Raw genomic sequence first — 21,802 nt, 5'->3', positions numbered from 1 at the left:
ATTTTGATCTATCTATCAGAGCTTTGATCTATCGTCTCTTTATCTATCATCATTTTGATCTATCTATCAGAGCTTTGATCTATCGTCACTTTATCTATCAGAGCTTTGATCTATCGTCACTTTATCTATCATCTCTTTGATCTATCTATCAGAGCTTTGATCTATCATCATTTTATCTATCAGAGCATTGATCTATCATCATTTTATCTATCAGAGCTTTGATCTATCGTCACTTTATCTATTATCACTTTGATCTATCTATAAGAGCTTTGATCTATCGTCTCTTTATCTATCATCATTTTGATCTATCTATCAGAGCTTTGATCTATCGTCTCTTTATCTATCATCACTTTGATTTATCTATCAGAGCTTTGATCTATCGTCACTTTATCTACCATCATTTTGATCTATCTATCAGAGCTTTGATCTATCGTCTCTTTATCTACCATCATTTTGATCCATCTATCTGAGCTTTGATCTATCGTCTCTTTATCTATCATCATTTTGATCTATCTATCAGAGCTTTGATCTATCGTCTCTTTATCTATCATCATTTTGATCTATCTATCAGAGCTTTGATCTATCGTCTCTTTATCTATCATCACTTTGATCCATCTATCTGAGCTTTGATCTATCGTCTCTTTATCTATCATCATTTTGATCTATCTATCAGAGCTTTGATCTATCGTCTCTTTATCTATCATCATTTTGATCTATCTATCAGAGCATTGATCTATCGTCTCTTTATCTATCATCATTTTGATCTATCTATCAGAGCTTTGATCTATCGTCTCTTTATCTATCATCATTTTGATCTATCTATCAGAGCTTTGATCTATCGTCTCTTTATCTATCATCATTTTGATCCATCTATCTGAGCTTTGATCTATCGTCTCTTTATCTATCATCATTTTGATCTATCTATCAGAGCTTTGATCTATCGTCTCTTTATCTATCATCATTTTGATCTATCTATCAGAGCTTTGATCTATCGTCACTTTATCTATCATCACTTTGATCTATCGTCACTTTATCTATCATCTCTTTGATCTATCTATCAGAGCTTTGATCTATCATCATTTTATCTATCAGAGCATTGATCTATCATCATTTTATCTATCAGAGCTTTGATCTATCGTCACTTTATCTATTATCACTTTGATCTATCTATAAGAGCTTTGATCTATCGTCTCTTTATCTATCATCATTTTGATCTATCTATCAGAGCTTTGATCTATCGTCTCTTTATCTATCATCACTTTGATTTATCTATCAGAGCTTTGATCTATCGTCACTTTATCTACCATCATTTTGATCTATCTATCAGAGCTTTGATCTATCGTCTCTTTATCTATCATCATTTTGATCCATCTATCTGAGCTTTGATCTATCGTCTCTTTATCTATCATCATTTTGATCTATCTATCAGAGCTTTGATCTATCGTCTCTTTATCTATCATCATTTTGATCTATCTATCAGAGCTTTGATCTATCGTCTCTTTATCTATCATCACTTTGATCCATCTATCTGAGCTTTGATCTATCGTCTCTTTATCTATCATCATTTTGATCTATCTATCAGAGCTTTGATCTATCGTCTCTTTATCTATCATCATTTTGATCTATCTATCAGAGCATTGATCTATCGTCTCTTTATCTATCATCATTTTGATCTATCTATCAGAGCTTTGATCTATCGTCTCTTTATCTATCATCATTTTGATCTATCTATCAGAGCTTTGATCTATCGTCTCTTTATCTATCATCATTTTGATCCATCTATCTGAGCTTTGATCTATCGTCTCTTTATCTATCATCATTTTGATCTATCTATCAGAGCTTTGATCTATCGTCTCTTTATCTATCATCATTTTGATCTATCTATCAGAGCTTTGATCTATCGTCTCTTTATCTATCATCATTTTGATCTATCTATCAGAGCATTGATCTATCATCTTTTTATCTATCAGAGCTTTGATTTATCGTCACTTTATCTATCAGAGCTTTGATTTATCGTCACTTTATCTATCAGAGCTTTGATCTATCGTCACTTTGATCTATCATCTCTTTGATCTATCTATCAGAGCATTGATCTATCATCTTTTTATCTATCAGAGCTTTGATTTATCGTCACTTTATCTATCAGAGCTTTGATTTATCGTCACTTTATCTATCAGAGCTTTGATCTATCTATCAGAGCTTTGATCTATCGTCACTTTATCTATCAGAGCTTTGATCTATCGTCTCTTTATCTATCATCATTTTGATCCATCTATCAGAGCTTTGATCTATCGTCTCTTTATCTATCATCTCTTTGATCTATCTATCAGAGCTTTGATCTATCGTCTCTTTATCTATCATCATTTTGATCCATCTATCAGAGCTTTGATCTATCGTCTCTTTATCTATCATCTCTTTGATCTATCTATCAGAGCTTTGATCTATCGTCACTTTATCTATTATCATTTTGATCCATCTATCAGAGCTTTGATCTATCGTCTCTTTATCTATCATCATTTTGATCTATCTATCAGAGCTTTGATCTATCGTCTCTTTATCTATCATCACTTTGATCTATCTATCAGAGCTTTGATCTATCGTCTCTTTATCTATCATCATTTTGATCCATCTATCAGAGCTTTGATCCAGCGTCACTTTATCTACCATCATTTTGATCCATCTATCAGAGCTTTGATCTATCGTCTCTTTATCTATCATCTCTTTGATCTATCTATCAGAGCTTTGATCTATCTATCAGAGCTTTGATCTATCGTCTCTTTATCTATCATCATTTTGATCTATCTATCAGAGCTTTGATCTATCGTCTCTTTATCTATCATCATTTTGATCTATCTATTAGAGCTTTGATCTATCGTCTCTTTATCTATCATCACTTTGATCTATTTATCAGAGCTTTGATCCAGCGTCACTTTATCTACCATCATTTTGATCCATCTATCAGAGCTTTGATCTATCGTCTCTTTATCTATCATCTCTTTGATCTATCTATCAGAGCTTTGATCTATCTATCAGAGCTTTGATCTATCGTCTCTTTATCTATCATCATTTTGATCTATCTATCAGAGCTTTGATCTATCGTCTCTTTATCTATCATCATTTTGATCTATCTATCAGAGCTTTGATCTATCGTCTCTTTATCTATCATCATTTTGATCTATCTATCAGAGCTTTGATCTATCGTCTCTTTATCTATCATCATTTTGATCTATCTATCAGAGCTTTGATCTATCGTCACTTTATCTATCAGAGCTTTGATCTATCGTCACTTTATCTATCAGAGCTTTGATCTATCGTCACTTTAATTTACATCCAGAAATTACAATGAAGTTATTTTTAGATTTTGTTGGAAAACCAGGAGTAAGATGAATAGTCTAACATACGTGTCCTTGGGCAAGTGGAGAATTATGGAGATGGACCCTGCTGAGGATCGGTTTGGTTAGAGTTGACGTGAGCTATGAACAGCCTCTTAAAGCACTTCATGATGGTGGATGGCAAAGCCACCAGTCAGTAGCCATTTATACCCATTATTGTGCTTTTCTCCAGTTGCTAATATGGTGGCCTTTTTGAAACGTGGGTTCTTTGGCCTGTGGGGAAAGATTAAAACTATTTGAAATTTATCCTCCTGATTACATTAGCTGTAATTCATATTATTCAGTTCTTACCTCTAGTATGCAGTAATAATATGAATTATTTTTAAATATAAATGTGTACTATATGATTACATCTGTTATTGTTGTAATGTGTGAATTCGTTTATCTTTTCTTAAAGCATTATTATCCAGTTTTCATGAGGAGATTAATTGCTTTAAAATCCTAACCAGAGGAGCTACATATAAAAACAAGAAATTAAATAAGTACGCACGTATTTAACCTCATAACATTTGTCTTGTCGTTCACTGTGTTTCATTGATATAATGGATGATAATCCCAAGAGATACAGCAGATTTTATCTCACTGCTGGCCACACAGAGGGTGTTCCCATCCTTGGCCCCAGGCTGATCGAAGTGTTGATGGTGGGAGGTGGTTAAACATTGAAAAATGAATTAAATCATTGTCATGTCCAGAGTATCATTCAACATGACCCTTCAGATTGTGACACATTCCAATATTGGCCTCTTAACCAGAGTTATTTCAATCCAATATTCCGCAGACTGTTGCCAGTTTCCCTTGCTTTTTACTCAGCTTAAAATCACTGAGCAAAATGTAAAACAGAAAAGATTGTAAACACACAATGCTGGAAAAAATCAGTAGATCAACAGTGCGGCAAAGATAAAGATACATAAGCAACATTTAAGCCTTGGGCCCTTCATCAAGGTAAGAGCAAAATGCCAGAACAGAATATATTGAAGCAGTTTTGGGGCAATTGATCTCCATTGGAACTTGAATTATAACCCAACTTTAAATAAATACTGAATTAATTGTTATGTCAGCTGTTTAAATGTAAAATAAAAAAGTAATGTTCTCAAAGACTTATTTGACTGAAAGATTTTTCCTGCCAACTCCCAGATAAAGCAAGACTGAATAGCTTTATCTGACAGATGATACTGTCAGTCTTTGGCTACTTATAAACATGTTCTTTGTCGGCTAATTCTCATGATAGCAGCAGTAGCTTCTCCCCTACCAGTCTGGTCATTGTTACAATATAAATAATGCAGATAATCGTGGGCTGACAAGTGACTGCAAAATGGGTAGGTCCACCACTGTGCAAATAACCATATGTTACAGCAGTAGAAGATGATGGCAAATGTCATCGCTCAATAATTAACTCAGTGTTCCTCTTCCTTGTTTTTTTTTTAATTTTTTATTTTTCACACCATAAATCACATTAGCCATGATATACACTTTTTCTTTTTCACACATATACAGTGACTTTTTCTCCCCCCCCCCTCCTCCCAAGCCACCCCCCCACCCCCCCCCCCCCTCATCCATTTTAGCTATACAATCTACTCTTCCACTGACACAATGCTTTCCAGGTCTGGCTTTATTTCTCATATGGAAGAATGTTAATATTTATCATGTTAATTCATGGTGAAGTTAATTTTTTTGGTTTGTTGGAAAATTTTAAATGTAACGCTGGAGAAAAAAAAACTTCCTTAAAATAAATACTGGGATGAAAGGAGAAACTGAAGGAGGTCTTCATTCCAGCCTTCAACTTTATCCTTCTCCATGGCAACAGATCTCTGCAGCTCAGTATCATGATGTCATAGTTGTCTAGTCAAACCACAAGACGAATGATGGACCATGAATCTGCATTTATTGTTATCACGAACCATTTTAATCAAACACGTCACATGAATCCTCACCTGATGTGTCATTGAAACTCCAATGCACACATTTGTAACTGCACTTCTAACTGCCTCCAACCTTATAATTTCTGTAAGTTATAGATCATCCAAGACTCTCCTATCTCATCTTCACACTATCAAGTTCACCCATCGTGTTAATGCTCACTGATTTACATTGGTTCCTGGTTAGGCATTGCCTTGAATTAAAATTCTCAGCCTTCTTTCTCTCATCCTTGTGTGGTGTCTTCTATCTGTTACCTCTGGTTGGCAGCCAGTTGCTAGTGATGTTCTACAGGGGTCAGTGTGAGGACTGTTTTCTTTTTACATTGTGAATTCATGATTTAGATTATGGAGTGAATGGCTTTGTGGCCAAGTTTGCAAATGATACCGTCGCGGCTGCATACTTACATCACCTGTGAGTCTAGAGCAAATGGGGGGTGTGGCAAGAGACAATTCTGGGAAGAATCTTGGTGCTGAAAAATAAAATGCCCACTCAATTTATGTGCTGAGGACAAGTGTGTGTGTCCTTTTAATCACCTCATAAAATCCCCCTTTAGAGAAGGGTGAACAGTGAGGAATTCAAAGTTTTAGCAAAACAAATTGGGGAAAGATTTCTTCAATTTGCAACCTGATAAAAAGTCCGTTGAAGACAACTGCATATGGCTAAGAGACTCACTAAATGATATTGTCATAAATCACGTCCCTCATAAACTTTTTAAGGGTTGCATGCATCCTCCTTGGTTTTCTGCAAAACTAAAAGATCTCTGCAGTCAGGAAGTGAAATTTTACATCCGTGCTAAGAAAAGTGGTACAAGATCAGACTAGGACAAATTCACCAGAGTGCAAAAGCAAGTTGAATGTACCATTAGGAGTGCCCATAGACAACATGTTTCTACAATCCTTGAAGGGGAGCATCCTAAGGATTTTTGGAGATTCGTGAAATCCAGATGCATAGAACAACACTGGTGTCCAGATGCTTAAGGTGAATATCTGTATGATCACTGAGGACCAGGAGAAAACAGAAGCTCTTGCAAACCAATTCCAAAAATGTCTTTACCCGGGAAGATACGGATCCTTTATCTTTTCTTGATCTACCACCCAGTCTGAATATAGACATGCCTCCTATCACAATTAAGGTTGAAGGTGTCAAAAGTTACTGCTTAACATCAAAATGGCAAAAGCTATTGGGCCAGACCAGATTCAGAATCAAGCCCTCAATATTGCAGCTGAAGAACTAGCTCTTGTTCTGCAGTTTATTTTCCAGCAGTCGCTCGACTCAGGTGACCTTCCCTTGGATTGGAGAAAGGCAAACATCACTCCTCTCTTCAAGAAGGGCTCAACCACCAACCTTGCAAATTATCATATTTTTTCATTAACAAGCAGCTGCTGCAAATTCCGAGAGCACATAATAAACAGCAACCTGATCTTAGCAGTCACAATATTCTTGCTGTTAACCACCATGCATTTAGAAAGCATAAATCACACGAGTTCCATCTTATCCTGACAACAAATGACCTGGCCAAAAACTTCGATAACAATGTCACTACTGATTTAGCAGTGCTTGACTTCTGCAAAGCATTCAATGACATTCTCCACCAAAGATTACTTAAGAAGCTCGACTCCAACATTAAAAGATGGATTTCCATTTTCTTGACGAAATGTCTCCGGCGGGTGTGCATGAATAGAAAAAGCTCTGAATGACAGCCAGTGTTAAGTGGTACACCCCATGGCACAGTGTTAGGCCCACATTTGTTTTACTCCACATGAACAACATTTAATGAAAAGTCACAAGCCCCACTAGACTATTCACAGACAACTGTTTGGTGTTCTGTCCAATTAAATCAGCTGATGATGAGGATGCTCTCCAAAAAGATCTTGATAGCATGGGAGAATGGTCACAAAAATGGGGCAAGCAGTTCAATCCTTCCAAATGCAAAACCATGTGTGTCACCAGGAAGGGAAAACCAGGCAAAATCCTGGGTGTCACCCTGGATGAAACCAAACAGAATGGCCTGCATTGGAATGATCAGACACATCATACAACAGTGAAGGCAATAGGAGTCCTAAATTTTCTGAGATGCAACTTCCGTCATTATTCAACTTCTGTCAAGGAGAAGTTGAACATCACCCTCGTCAGACCACATTTGGAATATGCATGGGATCCATACACAAACAAAAACACTACTACCATCGAACAAATCCAGAGACAGGCAGCCTGATTAGTCACAAATACATATGGAAGAGAAGCCAGTGTTACAAAGCTCTTGGATTCATTAAAGTGGCGCTCTCTCCAAGACAGACGTGAAGCACGCTGCCTGACCTGTTTTTACAAAATGCTAAACTGCCAGCTTGATATAATCCTACACCGAATCCAAATCTGCTAGGAGCAGACGATGGCACACAACCCAGTTTCTAGTGCCATCTCCCAAGACAGATGTGAACAAAAATTCATTCTTCCCCCACACAATTAAAGCATGGAATAATCTTCACCCAGCCATCCTCACACAACCAGACCCAATTAAATTTAAGACATCTCTTCTTCAAAAATCTCCTCCTTGAGCACACCCTCCCCCATCTCCAGTTGAATATTTTGGAGGACCAAGAACCAAGAAACCAATTGTTTATGTAGTATCTATCTATCGGCCATAACAATAGGAAGGTAGGTGGAGGGGCAGGTACTGTTGAGGAAAAAGGCAAGGTGCAGACAGATTAGGAGACTGAGCCAAGAAGTGGCAAATGAAATACATTGTCAGATTGTATACGGTCATGCACTTTGGTAGAAAAAAGTAAACAGGCAGACAATTTTCTAAATGGGGAGAAGATTAAAAATACCCAGATGCAAAGGGACCTGGGAGTCCTCGTGCAGGATAGCCTGAAGGTAAACTTGCATGTCGAATCAGTGGTGAAAAAGACAAATGCAATGCTGATGTTCATTTCAAGAGGAATAGAATATAAGAACAGGGATGTGACGTTGAGGCTTTATAAGACACTGGTGAGATCTCACTTGGAGTATTTCAGCAGTTTTCAGCTCCTCATTTAAGAAAGAATGAGCTGACATTGGAGAGAGTTCAGAGGAGGATGATTCAGGAATGAAAGGGTTATTTTCTGAGGAGCATTGGACAGATCTTGGCCTTTTCTCATTGGAACTTAGGAGAATGAGGGGGGCACCTTATTGAAACATTTCAAATATTGAAAGGCATGAACAGAGTAGCTGTAGAAAGGTGATTTCCCATGGTGGGACAGTCTAGGACTAGGATCCGGAGGAATTTCTTCAGCCAGAGGATGGAAAACTTGTGGATTTTTTTTGCCACAGCTGGTTGTGGAGGCTGTCATTGGATGTATTTAAGCCAGACATTGATAGGTTCTAAATGAGCCAGGGAATCAAAAGTTCTGTGGAGAAGGCTGGGCAGTGGGGCTGAGTGAGGAAATAGATCAGCTCATGATTAAATGGCGGGGTAGACGATGAGCTGAATAGCAATTTCTGCTCCTATGTCTTAAGGTCTTAAAACATCCTTGTGCTTGGTCTGGCCTCTTGGGAAGTCCTGATTTTAATCATTCCACCATCGGCCACCATATCTGCAGTTGCTAAGGCACTGAGCTCTGGAACTCTTAAATTTCTCTCTTGCAACCTTTCCATTCCGTTTCAAGGTGCTCTTTGACTAGGCTTTAAATTATCAACTTCAATGTGGCACAGTATCATACTTGGTTTGAAAGTGTTCTTGCAAAATGTTTTGGCATATTCTGGTACTTGGAAGGCATGACAAGTTTTATTACAGCATTAGTTTCCCAGGGGTATGGAGTCATAAACTTTCCTAACTCACGCACATCAGATTCACCCATCAACCTGGTAATGATCTAATGGTTAGGTATCGTATATATTCGTGTAAAAGTTGGGTCATTGAGATCATTTTTACGTTAAGTTTATGGGATTGACATGTTTTGACCGCGGTATTTGCCTGGGCTGTTCGAGGTGTCGGGAAGTGATGGGCGGACGGCCTGATCCAGGTGGGAAGTCCGCGTCCGAAGCGCTGGCAGCTCCGATGGGGAAGCAGCCAAGGCGAGAGTCCGGGGTCGGGAGCTCCGATTGTGGGGGGGGGGGGGGGGGGGGGGGGGGGGGAGGGGGGGAGGAACCGGAACCATCGAGGCTTAGGCGAAAGTCCGCAGTCGGGACGTGGTGAGCTCCAGTCAGCCCAGAGTCCATGGTCGGGAGCTCCGATGGGCGGCCGGCCGGGGCATGAGGAGATCCGATGGGCAGGCGAGGTGAGAGTCCACGGTCGAGAGCTCCGATGGGAGGGTGGCCGGGGCCTGTGAGGGTCCATGGTCGAGCCGTCGGGAGCTCCGATGGGTGGGTGGGTGCGTGGCCAGGGACAAAAACTTTTTCACGAGGTCTACGGAAAATAACAGATTTTTGGACCAGAAGGTCGACTTTTAGACAGTAGCAATTGTTACACAAGTATAAATGGTAATACCTTAATATGTTCACTCTTGAAACAGATGCTTCATTGGATTGAGTCTGCATCAATATCAAGCACCCATCTATGCATTAGTCCTCTCGGGGCAAACAGGTTGGAAGTCACATCACCCACCAATCAATCAGGTGAGTCTAGGACACAACTGCTTCTTACAGGTCACATGGGGTGCACTGAGGTAGTAGCAAGCATGCACAAAACTCAAAAGACTGTACAACAGGCTTTATTCCAGTAAAAGTCTGAACACCAGTTCATGCTTGGTGGCTCCCGTTTGACTGGCTCAGGAGGGGCCGGCTCAGTTGGCTGATTGACAGCCGACCAGGTGGAGTCAGCCTCTAAGGTGGTCTTGCAGGTACAGAGATCACCCACTGCAGTAGGCTGGTGGTCGTATCACCACATACGGGCACACCTGAGCCACCCCACATCCCCCGCCCTCCCACCAGCCGGCTGCAGTATAAGGCCCACCATGTGGATCAATCGATTTTCCCCCCTGCCTTGAGACAATCCCTAAGTTCCACTCCAGGTTGCGAGCTATTAGTGACATTGGACAAGCAATTTTGATGGGTCAGATCCAAGTTGAATGCTATAAGCGAAGCTGTAGAACAGTGTAATGGGTGGGGGCTTTTGTGGCATACATGCAGGAGAAACGGTCATGTCTCACCCATCGTAAATTGTAACTAGTCTTATGCTCCTTTGCTAATTAGTGCACCATGAGTGGTTGTTTAGAGGGGTGGCAGGTATGATTGGTTTAACCCTCACATCACAATCGGGAGTTAAGATTATCAGCGATTAACCAGCGTCTGAAGTGTATGATTTGTGTGCTCTCGTTTTCTAAGTGTGTGTGAGTGTATTCCCTGTTGTGAATTCCTTTGTATGTAAATACAGGCTATAGTTGACTCCTAACACGTCCAGGACTTGTTGCTTCTTGAACCTTTCAAACGTTCTCACCATCACAATATGTTAATCACATTTCATTGTTCCTCCAGTCCCATCAATTCCTGCCAGGTTCTACACACACCAGGAGCATTTTAAGCTACCAATCTACATGTCTTTGGGATATGGGGGAAAGAAAATCAGAGAACACTGTAGAATGTGCATCAACAACACATACACCACCCAAGAACAGGATGTGAACCTGGGTTACCAGAAGAATGAGGCAGCAACATTACTAGTTATGTCAGTGTAGTTATGCCCATTGTATACTGTGAATTCTCATATACTTAAGGCCATTTCAGATAGCCCAAAAGTTGAGATGTAAAGGCGGAGAAACTCCACCAGAATACATAATCACCTACCTTTCTGAATGTGTGGAGGCGGTCTCCGAGCCACATATTCTAACCCCTCTCCAAGAGGGATCAACTCCACAGCGCAGCCCTCCACAGATCTGAATGTACAGCTGCGCTAAACAGCTGCTTTGGGATGGGCTGATGATGCTGTCAGCCTGCGACCCATCTCCCCACTCACCCCTCTCCCTCCAAGTCAGGGCAGCGGGGACCATCAAGGCAGTCAGGACAGTGGGGGCCGTCGGGGCTGCCGGTGCGGGCTAAAACAGCCACACTGGGCCACTTCGGCCTTCATGGCCGCTCTATGTGGCTCAAAATGTGGCAGAGCAATGGCCGTCTTCCCTACCCATAATCCCCCACACAGCTGGAACTATTCTGGGAACCATAGAACAGTTTCAGCTGTGTGGGGGATTATGGATAGGGAAGACAGCCATTGCTAAGCCATGTATTTAGACGGGTGGCACTACAGCACTAGTCGCCCCACCTCTGTTGAATCCGGAGGGCACTATGAGGCGCCTCTGGATATGAATGGGATGCTGGAGCAGCCTTTAGAGCTGGTGTCTGAAAGATAAGTTCCCATTTTTCCATTTGCTCCGTACCCGGCCTCAAGGCGGAGGCGCGACATGAAGTGGCTTTTAGACAGTTATCCAACTGATAGATCCTGGAGATATTCATAGGTGAAATATAAATCTAACTTCCAAGCAAGAACTGTAGCTAAATAAGTAGTTTGCCACAGCTGCTACATCAATGAAACATTCAAGGTGACAGCTTTGATTGATAGCTCAGAGAGCTAGATGACAATGACAAAAAGCAGGAGAAGGAGCCAAAGGCTACATTTATTGAATCTGTCCATTGCTTGCTGCCAGAACCTGCCTTTACAGTTTTTCCACCTGGAAGGGTTAAGGTGAAACATAATCTCATCTTGCAAGAGTAGTACCAGTCGTTTTTGAATCTGGTCATTTGTAAATTTAGTTAGGCCCACATCAATGGAATCAGATACTAGTGTTTATTTTTATCCCATGTTTAAAAAGAAGATAGGATATTGAATGATTTATATAGAAAAGTGTGCTCTTGTTTATTCTTTTAACCATACTAAAAAAGCACACTTACACAACACTTTGCAGTACATCTTCCAAAAAGTCAGACAAACTCGTGTGGCACAATGTCAAGATGTGGTGTAAAACAAATGACTAAAGTAATTGCGATAAAAAGCTAAGATGCAGTGAAACAATGTTTGCTCAGCACATACAGCTTATTTGGAGAGTGAAGGCCTGATCTTAAAATGACTGAATCCTCTTGATGGCATACCCTGATGTCTTCATTCATTGTTGGGATTCAAGTTAGCTTAAAGAAGGTACTTGCAAATTATCACCAACATGACTCCTGCAATACCAGAGGGCCAAATATTCTTGACCAGTGCTACCCCTCCAACCCTTGTTCACATTTTGGAAAGTCAGAACAATCCTGCTGGGTTTCTTTTTTTCCAACAAAGAAGAAGAATCTGAATATGACTACACTGATCAATAGGTAGATACAGAGCTGGTCTGGGGAGGTTTCATGACTGTCTGCAGTTGACTGGGCCATGCTCAAAGACTTGGATGGAGGACCTGAATGGACATGCTACAGTTGTTACTGACTTCATCAGGAAATGCGTGGGAGAGTGCCCATGGCAACCCTGTGTTCTCAGTCATTGAGGTTGATGTAACAAAAACTTTTAAGGGGGTGAACCTTCAGATAGCTTCTAGCAGCTTTCTTAAAATCTGTATGGATCACCTGGCTGGTGGTTTAGTCAACATTGTCTGCACCTCACTACGATGCCCTTGAAGAGCCAAGTGTCCTCACTCAATACTGCAGGTAGTGTCACTGCCATCCATCTTGATTAATTGATTTATGAGACTTGTTATGACACAAATCAACTCCTGCCTCAGGAAGGATCTGGACCCACTTCACTACTGCCACAACATTTCAAAAGTAGGTGCCATCTCGCTGGCCCTATATCCTAGATGGACAACCTGGACTTCAGGAACACCCAGGTCAGGTGATTTTCATTGACTAAATTTAACACCCTCATAGCTTGCAAATTGATAACCAAACTCTGGGATCTGAGACTCTGTTCCTCACTTTGCAACTGAATCATTGAACTCCTTATCGACCTCAATTAATGCATATTGGCAACATCACCTTCTCCTTGCTCCATCTATCTCACCCCCACTTTAACCCCCTACATCTCACCACATCTCCCACCCCTTTCTCCCTCCCACCCCCATCCCTCCCACTCTCTCTCCCCCATCCCTCAGCACAGAGACACCTGCAAGCTGTGTGCTTGGTCCTCTAGTATATTCTCTCTCTACCCATGATTGCACAGTCATGTTTGGCTCCAGTATAATCGAAAAAATTTGCTGATGACACCACAGCTATTGGTTGAATAACAGGTCACAATGAGTCAGAGTTGATTGTGAACTTCTGGAGGGGAAGTCAAGGGACCACGTACTTGTCTTCATTGGTGAGGTAGGCATGGAGAGGGCAAGTAGCTACAAATTCCTTGCCTTCTACATATTAGAAAATCTTCCCAGGGCCAGCATATCATCGTGGCCACTGTGAAGAAGGCACACCAATGGCTTTACTTTCTAATATGTTTGAGGAGATTTGGCATGTCACAGAATACTCCATAGAACGTTCATAGATAATATTGTGGAAAGTATGCTGATGGAATTGAATCACAACCTGGTTTGGAAACTTGAATATCTCTGAATGCAGAAGGTTGCATAAAATGGGAAACCTAGTCAAGTCCATCATGGACACTGACCTCCGATCCATTGAAGATATCAATGTGAGGTGCTGCCCCAAGAAGGCTGGTAACAATGTAAATGGTCCTGTCACCCTGGTCAATGCTAACTTCTCATGGCTACCTTTAGAGTGAAAGTACAGAATTCTGAAGACTTTCATTTCTAGGATGAAGAACAGCTAAAAGGCTGTTGAACCTTCCTGTACCACTCATACCATAACTCTACTTTAAAACCACCAAAGATTTGTCTGCATGGCTGACTCAGCACATTGCTTCTGCACTGCCATTTATTTCAAACTATAAATATTGATGATTGCATTTCATTTTTATTTAAAATTATATTTTTCCTATTCTTATATGCTGCAGCAAGTAAAATTTTCATTGTATCTGTACTTTTACTTGTGCATATAACCTGTTAAAGCAGGGTAAATTTGTGCACCTACTATTCAGGAAATTGTTCTTTTTTTATAATTTACAATATTTGTGTTTCATTCAGAGTGAAAGTGACCATGTCACTACCAACAGAAAATAAACGTACCACAGGTAGGACTTCACTCTTTAAATTTCATTTTACAGCTATGTGAATAGAATGTAGGATCTCTTTTAAGTCAAACTGAGAAGATTTATCCAGATAGTTAATTGGATGGTTTAAAAAGCAAATATTCTCAATTCCTATTGATCTCCACACCAAAGATACTTGCTACACTTTAATGTATTTCATTTCATGTATTTACATTTTACCAGTATCGTTGGAATAGAAACATGACATTTCATTTACAGCTCTGAAACAGTCCCTTTCGGTCCATCTAGTCTGTGCCAAACCATTTTTTTGTCTAGTCCCACTGACCGGCACCCAGTCTATACCTCTACCATCCCATGTACCCATCCAAATACTTCTTAAATGTTAAAATTGAGCCCGCATTTACCACTTCAGTTGGCAGTTCGTTCCACACTCTCTCCTACCTCTACCACCTTCTCTCCCCCTCTCTTTCTCCATCTATCTCACCCCCACTCTAACCCCCTACATTTCACCACATCTCCCACCCCTTTCTCCCTCCCACCCCCATCCCTCCCACTCTCTCTCCCCATCCCTCCCACTCTCTCCCCATCCCTCACTTCTCATCCCTCTCTTCCCATCCCTCTCTCCCATCCCTCTCTCCCCATTCCTCTCTCCCCCTCTCTCCCTCCCTCCCTCTCTCCCTCCCTCTCTCCCCCCTCTTCCCTCTCTCTCTCCCCCACTCTCCCCCACTCTCTCCCCCACTCTCTCTCCCCCACTCTCTCTCCCCCTCTCTCTCCCCCTCTCTCTCCCTCCCCTCTCTCCCCCCTCTCTCCCCCCTCTCTCCCCCTCTCTCCCCCCTTCTCTCTCCCCTCTCTCCCCCTCCCCCCTCTCTCCCCACCTCTCCCCATTCTCCTCCTCTCACTCCCCCTCACCCTTTCCCACCTTCCTCTCCCCCTCCTTCTCTGCACATCTCTCTCCCTACTTCTCTTCCCCTCTCTGCCCCTTCCCTTCTCTCCCCCTCTCTGCCGCTCCCTTCTCTCTCCCCCTCCACCTCTTCACCCTCTCCCCACCTCTTCGGCCCTCTCTCCACCCCTCCCCATCCTTGCTTTCCCATCCTCTCTGTTCCCCCTTCTCTCCAACTCCCCCTCTCTCCCTCCTCAATTTCCCCCTCTTTTTGCCCCTCTCTTTCCCCCCACCACTCCCCCCTCTGCCATCCCTCTCCCCTCCTCCTTCTCTCTCCTCCCTTCTCACTCCACCTCTCTCCCTCCCCTGCGATGTCAAAATATTATTCATACAATAGCAATTTTTGAGAGCATATAGTTATTTCAGAATGTTTGATTTGCTGCTATACAGTCACCAAAGTCCATTTCAATGCTCACAGAAAAACAAATACGTTTCTCTCTAGCAACTAATGAAGAAATTGTTTGCAACTTGTATAAATGTTTTAATAAAAAATTTTGACTATCACAGAAACCTTTGATAAGTGTACACTGTACCACCACCCCCCCTCCCCCCGCTGCTTGTTGCTTCTATCAATATTGAACCTGCTGAGCATCTTATCCTTCCACATACTCTAATTAGGATAATCCCCACACTGGGCTGCTTCCTGATTCCGGTGCTGACTTCATGGGGCACGATGATAATGATTAGTGGAATCTACTGGGAGCCCTTACAGCAAGGGGAAATAAATAATTCATTGCATCTTTGGTCACTGCAATACATGTCAGCATATTTAGACATCTCAATGAATTGTTATTAAGAATTTTGTTGTTGTAAGTAATTTCAGTTTTCTTCTTTCCTTCTGGAAGACTGAAACTTGTAATTTTCAACTAATGAATCTATTCAACGTGTTGAAATGATTAATGTTAGATTCATTATTGATTTCAGAACAAATATACAAGGCATTTAATAACTGTCCATGCTGAAGCATTGATTAATCATTTAATTAAATTGTTGATGCTTTTTATTTTAATATCCTATTTTACTCAGTATAGATCTTCTCAGAGCCTGTGTGTACATTTGTGAACTCACAGAGGTGGATGGGGTGGGGCTGAATGCTACTGTTTCTGATTATAATGCCTGAGAAATTACATGCGTTGCTAGTAGCAGTGGTGGTATGTACTGTTCATTTGGATGTACAGGGTATCCCCTGCTATCCAAAAGTAGAGTGTTCTATGAAACCTTTTGTAAGCCAAAATTGAGTAAAGCAAAGACGCAGTTATCATTAATTCATATGGGAAAATTTTTTGAGCACTCCCAGACCCATTGCCCCGCGCTCTCCCAACAGCCCACTCTCAGTCTCCACACTGATTCCACTGCCCCGTGCTCTCCCAACAGCCCACTCTCAGTCCCCACACTGATTCCACTGCCCCGTGCTCTCCCAACAGCCCACTCTCAGTCCCCACATTGATTCCACTGCCCCATGCTCTCCCAACAGCCCACTCTCAGTCCCCACACTGATTCCACTGCTCTGTGTTCTCCCAACAGCCCGCTGGACACTATTTTTATTTTTCTTCCTTTTTTTGTTAAAGCAAAAATCCTCTTTGGATTTCTGTCAATTAGCGCAAAAGGGTACTAACGTAGGTCTTTCGGAAAAGTGAAGTGGCGTAAAGTGAATATTCCAAAAGTGGAGATATCTGTATTGAAAAAGATTGTTTGTTTATTTTCCAAAAGTTTTCTAAAGGTGCTAACTCAAGGTAGGAAATAAGTAATTCCCAGATAGCAAGCTTTATACTGTGAATAATTATACCAAGGAGTTGCAGGATATTGAATTGTCGAAATAGCAAAAACTGACTTAGCCTTCATCTGATGTGTCCACAAAAGCAAATTCTGAAGATTTTTGCAGAATATCATGAAAAACTGAAACCAAAATACCTATCCCTAGTGAGATCAGTACTGACGAAACTGGAATATGAAATTTTCCTCGCTGTATGGCTCTCATTACCATTCATGGAAGTTCTCTTTACCTTTGATGATGTTAAAATTCATGATTGATGAAGATGGCATGGGATGGCTGGAATTTTATCTTTGATTGCCAATGCAATTTGTGTGTGACAGCATTCAGTACTTTTTATACTCCCCTCTCTATTAAAGGACAAAAGATTCCCCCCACCCACTCCCAACCCATCCACATCCTCTGGAGGTCTATTGTAAGTACAGTAAAACCTCAGGTATCTGGCACCTATGGGGATTGATGGAAGCTGGATGTGAATTTTCCAGTTGTTTAAAATTGTGTATTGCATGTTTGGTGAACTGACGCCGAGCCGTACCAATTTTAAACCTGTACTTATTACCAATTTACCTTCCGCAATCTTTTTCCTGCTCCCTTGAGGCTGCTGGTTGCTTGAATCCAGGATAGCAGGGGTTTTACCATATCTAATTTGAGACCAGGAACAAAGAACTAAGTGACTCCTTTCAAAACTAAATTGTGATTCTTTTGTGGTTTCCTGTAAATGTGATGGAACACAAATACAGTCACACACTTGAGAAAATAATGCTAATCACTTCCATCTTAGCACAATGTTCAGATCCACAAAATCTTTAATTCTCTTCTGAGACTCTAAAGCGGTGGTTTTCAACCTTTTTCTTTCCGCTCACATACCACTTTCAGTGCTCCCTATGCCATAACTGCTCTGTGTAAGGGATTGCATTAGGTGGTATGTGAGTGGAAAGAAAAAGTTTGAGAACCACTGCCCTAAAGAACTGTTAGACTGTGTAATCTAGAGCTGGAGATTAAAAAAATAACTTCTATATATAAAAAGCTGGAGTCTGCAGAAAGGTGAGCAGTTGTTTCTCTGTAATTAGGTTATAACCTGCATCCATTTTTGGTCAGGGAATGGACGATAATGGAATCACTCACCTTGTGAAGAATGTATTGGATACACTGAGGAGTTCTCAGTAATTGCTGTATCCCCAGTGACAACTTCAATTTAAATATATCATTTGGTTGACAATCAAAAAATCATTATAGAGGCACAGTGAATCCTCCTGGGGTTGTAGTGGCTCCAGTGTGTCAACAGCAAGTGCTTATGGGGAACAGGCAATGTAGTCCCAAACAGGTCAGTATTAATGATCACAATGGAGGAAGAGAGAAAGACCAGACACTGAATTTAGGGATGGCACTGACATTCTCTGTAGTACAGAGAATATGAGAAAAGATGTCATTGAAACATGTAACATACCTGGAAGGATTGACAAGGTGGGAACTGAAATGTTATTTCTCATAGATGGAGAAGCTTGAACCAGAAGTCCTTGTTTGAGATGAGAATGTTATTTCTCTTCCCACAAATTCTCTATCCCAGAAGGCTATTGATGCTCACTCTTTTGAGTACCTTTGGATCAAAATCTATAGATTGTTGAGCAATACTGTTAGAAACAATCACTAGAGCCTCTGGAACCACGTCTAGCTGCTTTTCATTCACCTGCACAGAGCAATAATAAAGAAGCAATCAGTGGTGAACATCATGCGTAATTTACACAAATCAAAATTCTCAGATTCCACTTGCTAGGATGTGATGTTAATCAGTAGTGTGTAGTACCTTTGAAATATTTGTGCCGTTATTTGTACACTCAATCTTCCAACAAATATTCCGAGTTAAATTGTCAGAGGTAAATATATATTCATCAGTTGAAGGATTTTTTCAACTGGTGCAACTAAAGAGGAAACCTCATCTACTTTCAATTTAGTTATTGATTGATTCTTAGAATCTACTGCTAAGATGGTAAAGGGTTTATTCTTTAAAATTACAAAAGCACCATATGGAGTGACATAGGAGATGCTAAATTTCTGTTCCAACTGGTTGAAGCAGACTTGTGCAGGAAATCCCTTGGAAATGAAAATTGATTGTGAGAAGTAGAGGAAAAGAAACCAAGAAGTACTCTTGGAAGAGGATAGAAGGAAAGATATTTAGTAGGGGTATTCATTTTTTAAATATTTTATTTTGTATTCATATTCATAAATTTTTTGTCAGGGAAAATGCCTTACCTGGCAATAGTTCAGAATATTGTCATAAACATTTTTCACATTGCATCTCCCTTGAAGAAAAGAGGTCTTGTTGAAAATGGTAGAGAATTGCTTTAAATAATTCTAAGATTTCACAATTTGAGCCTTGTGCTAAGGAGCTTTGCTGCTCAACAGCATGAATAACAGGCTGCACACTTCAATTAATTAGCAGGTGGCAAGAAGTTCCTGCAGTCAAAGCAACAGGTGCCGGTCAATCCCGCATTGCAGTCCCAATGGCTGTCTTCAAAAGCTATTGTATTTAGCTACTAGAGAGTTTACTGATGGAAACAGCATTAATATTCAGGCCATAAAGGAAGAAAAGGGCATAAAGTTAAAATTAAAGATGTCTCATCAAAACACAAGGATAAGCAGATGAATTAATAGCCAACTAGAAAAATAATTCAAAAGATGTGACCGTCTCTAAGCAACAGCAAATAGTTAAAATAAGTAACACGTTTCAGGGAAAATACACTTAAAAGTAATAAAATACATGAGAATGTGGCATAGCTCTGGTTAGCTAAGAAAGGTTAAGATTGTGTGATATAAAGAAAAACATATAAAATGTCATGAAAGTAATAAAAAAGGAAATTATAGAACTATCTAAAAGATGAGGAGCAGATGGTGCCAAAATAGCTGTGTACTTCAGTGTTTTCTGGGTTTATTTCATGTTTTCAGAATCTGCAGCGCACTTCGCATGGAGGGATTTTAAAAGTCAACACATATAGATTAAGATGGAGATAATAGAAGGTGAGAGCAAATGAGCAAGATATATAGAAGAATTTTAGGATTTAAAAAGGAAGAAATCTTCATTAGTGAACAAATCCCTGAAGTGGAAGGAAAAATGGCAGGGACATTCTGGACTTATTTTGTAATGGTATCTTTGGCTTGGCTTCGCGGACGAAGATTTATGGAGGGGGTAAAAGTCCACGTCAGCTGCAGGCTCGTTTGTGGCTGACAAGTCCGATGCGGGACAGGCAGGCACGGTTGCAGCGGCTGCAGGGGAAAATTGGTTGGTTGGGGTTGGGTGTTGGGTTTTTCCTCCTTTGCCTTTTGTTAGTGAGGTGGGCTCTGCGGTCTTCCTCAAAGGATTTTGCTGCCCACCAAACTGTGAGGCGCCAAGATGCACGGTTTGAGGCGATATCAGCCCACTGGCAGTGGTCAATGTGGCAGGCACCAAGAGATTTCTTTAGGCAGTCCTTGTACCTTTTCTTTGGTGCACCTCTGTCACGGTGGCCAGTGGAGAGCTCGCCATATAACACGATCTACCCATATACCTATACAGAAAATACTGGAAATTTTAAACAGCTCAGGGTGCATCTGTGGAAAGTGAAACAGATTTAATGTTTCAGATTGACGCCAAGACCTCGGTCAAAGTGAACTACCTCCCATTTTTTTGGGCACCAACTCTCTGCATTGATGATGAAATGTCAGTGATATAATTAATCAATACTTCCATTTCAATCTTGGTGTTTAAAGACCAAGACTCATAGCACTAAGTTCATCTCTATCAATCGGCAGTGTTATCTGCGTTCATGTAGTTTTTTAGAGTCATGAATCACCAACATCAAACAACCAAAACCCGAGAGATATTGTAAAGATGTTCTCTTCAAACTCCCATGAAATAATTACAGCCTTGACTCTTTTTCAGTATTCTATCCTGGGCCAACATCAAGCCTCTGATAATGCTCAATTAACCTCAATGAGCATGCCATAACTTCAGCATTCCTGGTGCTAGATTGAAAAAAATGAGCTCTTCTGAGCTCTATCAAGGCAAGTCATTTCTAGAAGGAAAAAGAAAACTGTCTGAGATTATTCTTAAAACCTCTTTGCAAAAATTGTAATACCTTCATGAGTTCATAGGAATTCTTATTCATGTCCAGATCTAACTGATGTAGAAATATGCAGAAAAGCTTTGCATATGTTTCTCCAGTGGGAGCCACATGCACACGCTACAAATGGATCATTCAACGTTCCCAATACCACACCACCCTTTTCTCTACTTGTGAAGGAACAGAACCATCATGGAAGCAAGTCATCCTCCGTGGTGAGGGATTGTCTTTGAAAAATCCTGGTTTGAGGATTGGTCAAATGCACTGAAATCAGGGGAAAGGAATAAAATAAAGATTTTCCAGGATGGCAGAGTGTAACCAGAGGAGAACTTCCATGATAATTACAACACAAAGTCAAAGCGTAAATGAGCTGCGAGGAAAACATGAAGGAAGTGAGCAAAAGGATAACATGTGGGAAGTGTGAATTATGTAATTGGATAATCCACTTCTTTCCCTTCTTTATTTTCTATCTGCAGGAACATAAGCTTTTGCAGTCAAAAGTGGAGGAACAGAGAATGGGACACTACCACTAGTAGAGACCATGTGTTATCGTGTACTTTGACTTGACATTAAAGTTTATATGCAGGTCAAATGATAAACCATTGGAGAGTGATTTCAGAACTAAATTCA

General features: G+C 40.7%; 1 long non-coding RNA gene across 1 annotated transcript in view; it reads left to right on the top strand.

The window, feature by feature from the left end:
* Positions 1–9,806: 9,806 nt before the first annotated feature.
* Positions 9,807–21,802, top strand: part of LOC138740508 (uncharacterized) — a 155,429-nt gene continuing 143,433 nt past the window's right edge. Inside the window, exons 1-2 of the long non-coding RNA XR_011342963.1 lie at positions 9,807–9,902; positions 14,339–14,385. This is a non-coding gene — a long non-coding RNA (uncharacterized lncRNA). The remainder of the gene's footprint in view (positions 9,903–14,338; positions 14,386–21,802) is intronic.

The sequence above is a fragment of the Narcine bancroftii genome, chromosome 8 (assembly GCF_036971445.1).
Source record: "Narcine bancroftii isolate sNarBan1 chromosome 8, sNarBan1.hap1, whole genome shotgun sequence".
Lineage (NCBI taxonomy): Eukaryota > Metazoa > Chordata > Chondrichthyes > Torpediniformes > Narcinidae > Narcine > Narcine bancroftii.
Note: the sequence above shows the minus strand (reverse complement) of the source record. Positions and strands in the feature narration are given on the sequence as shown.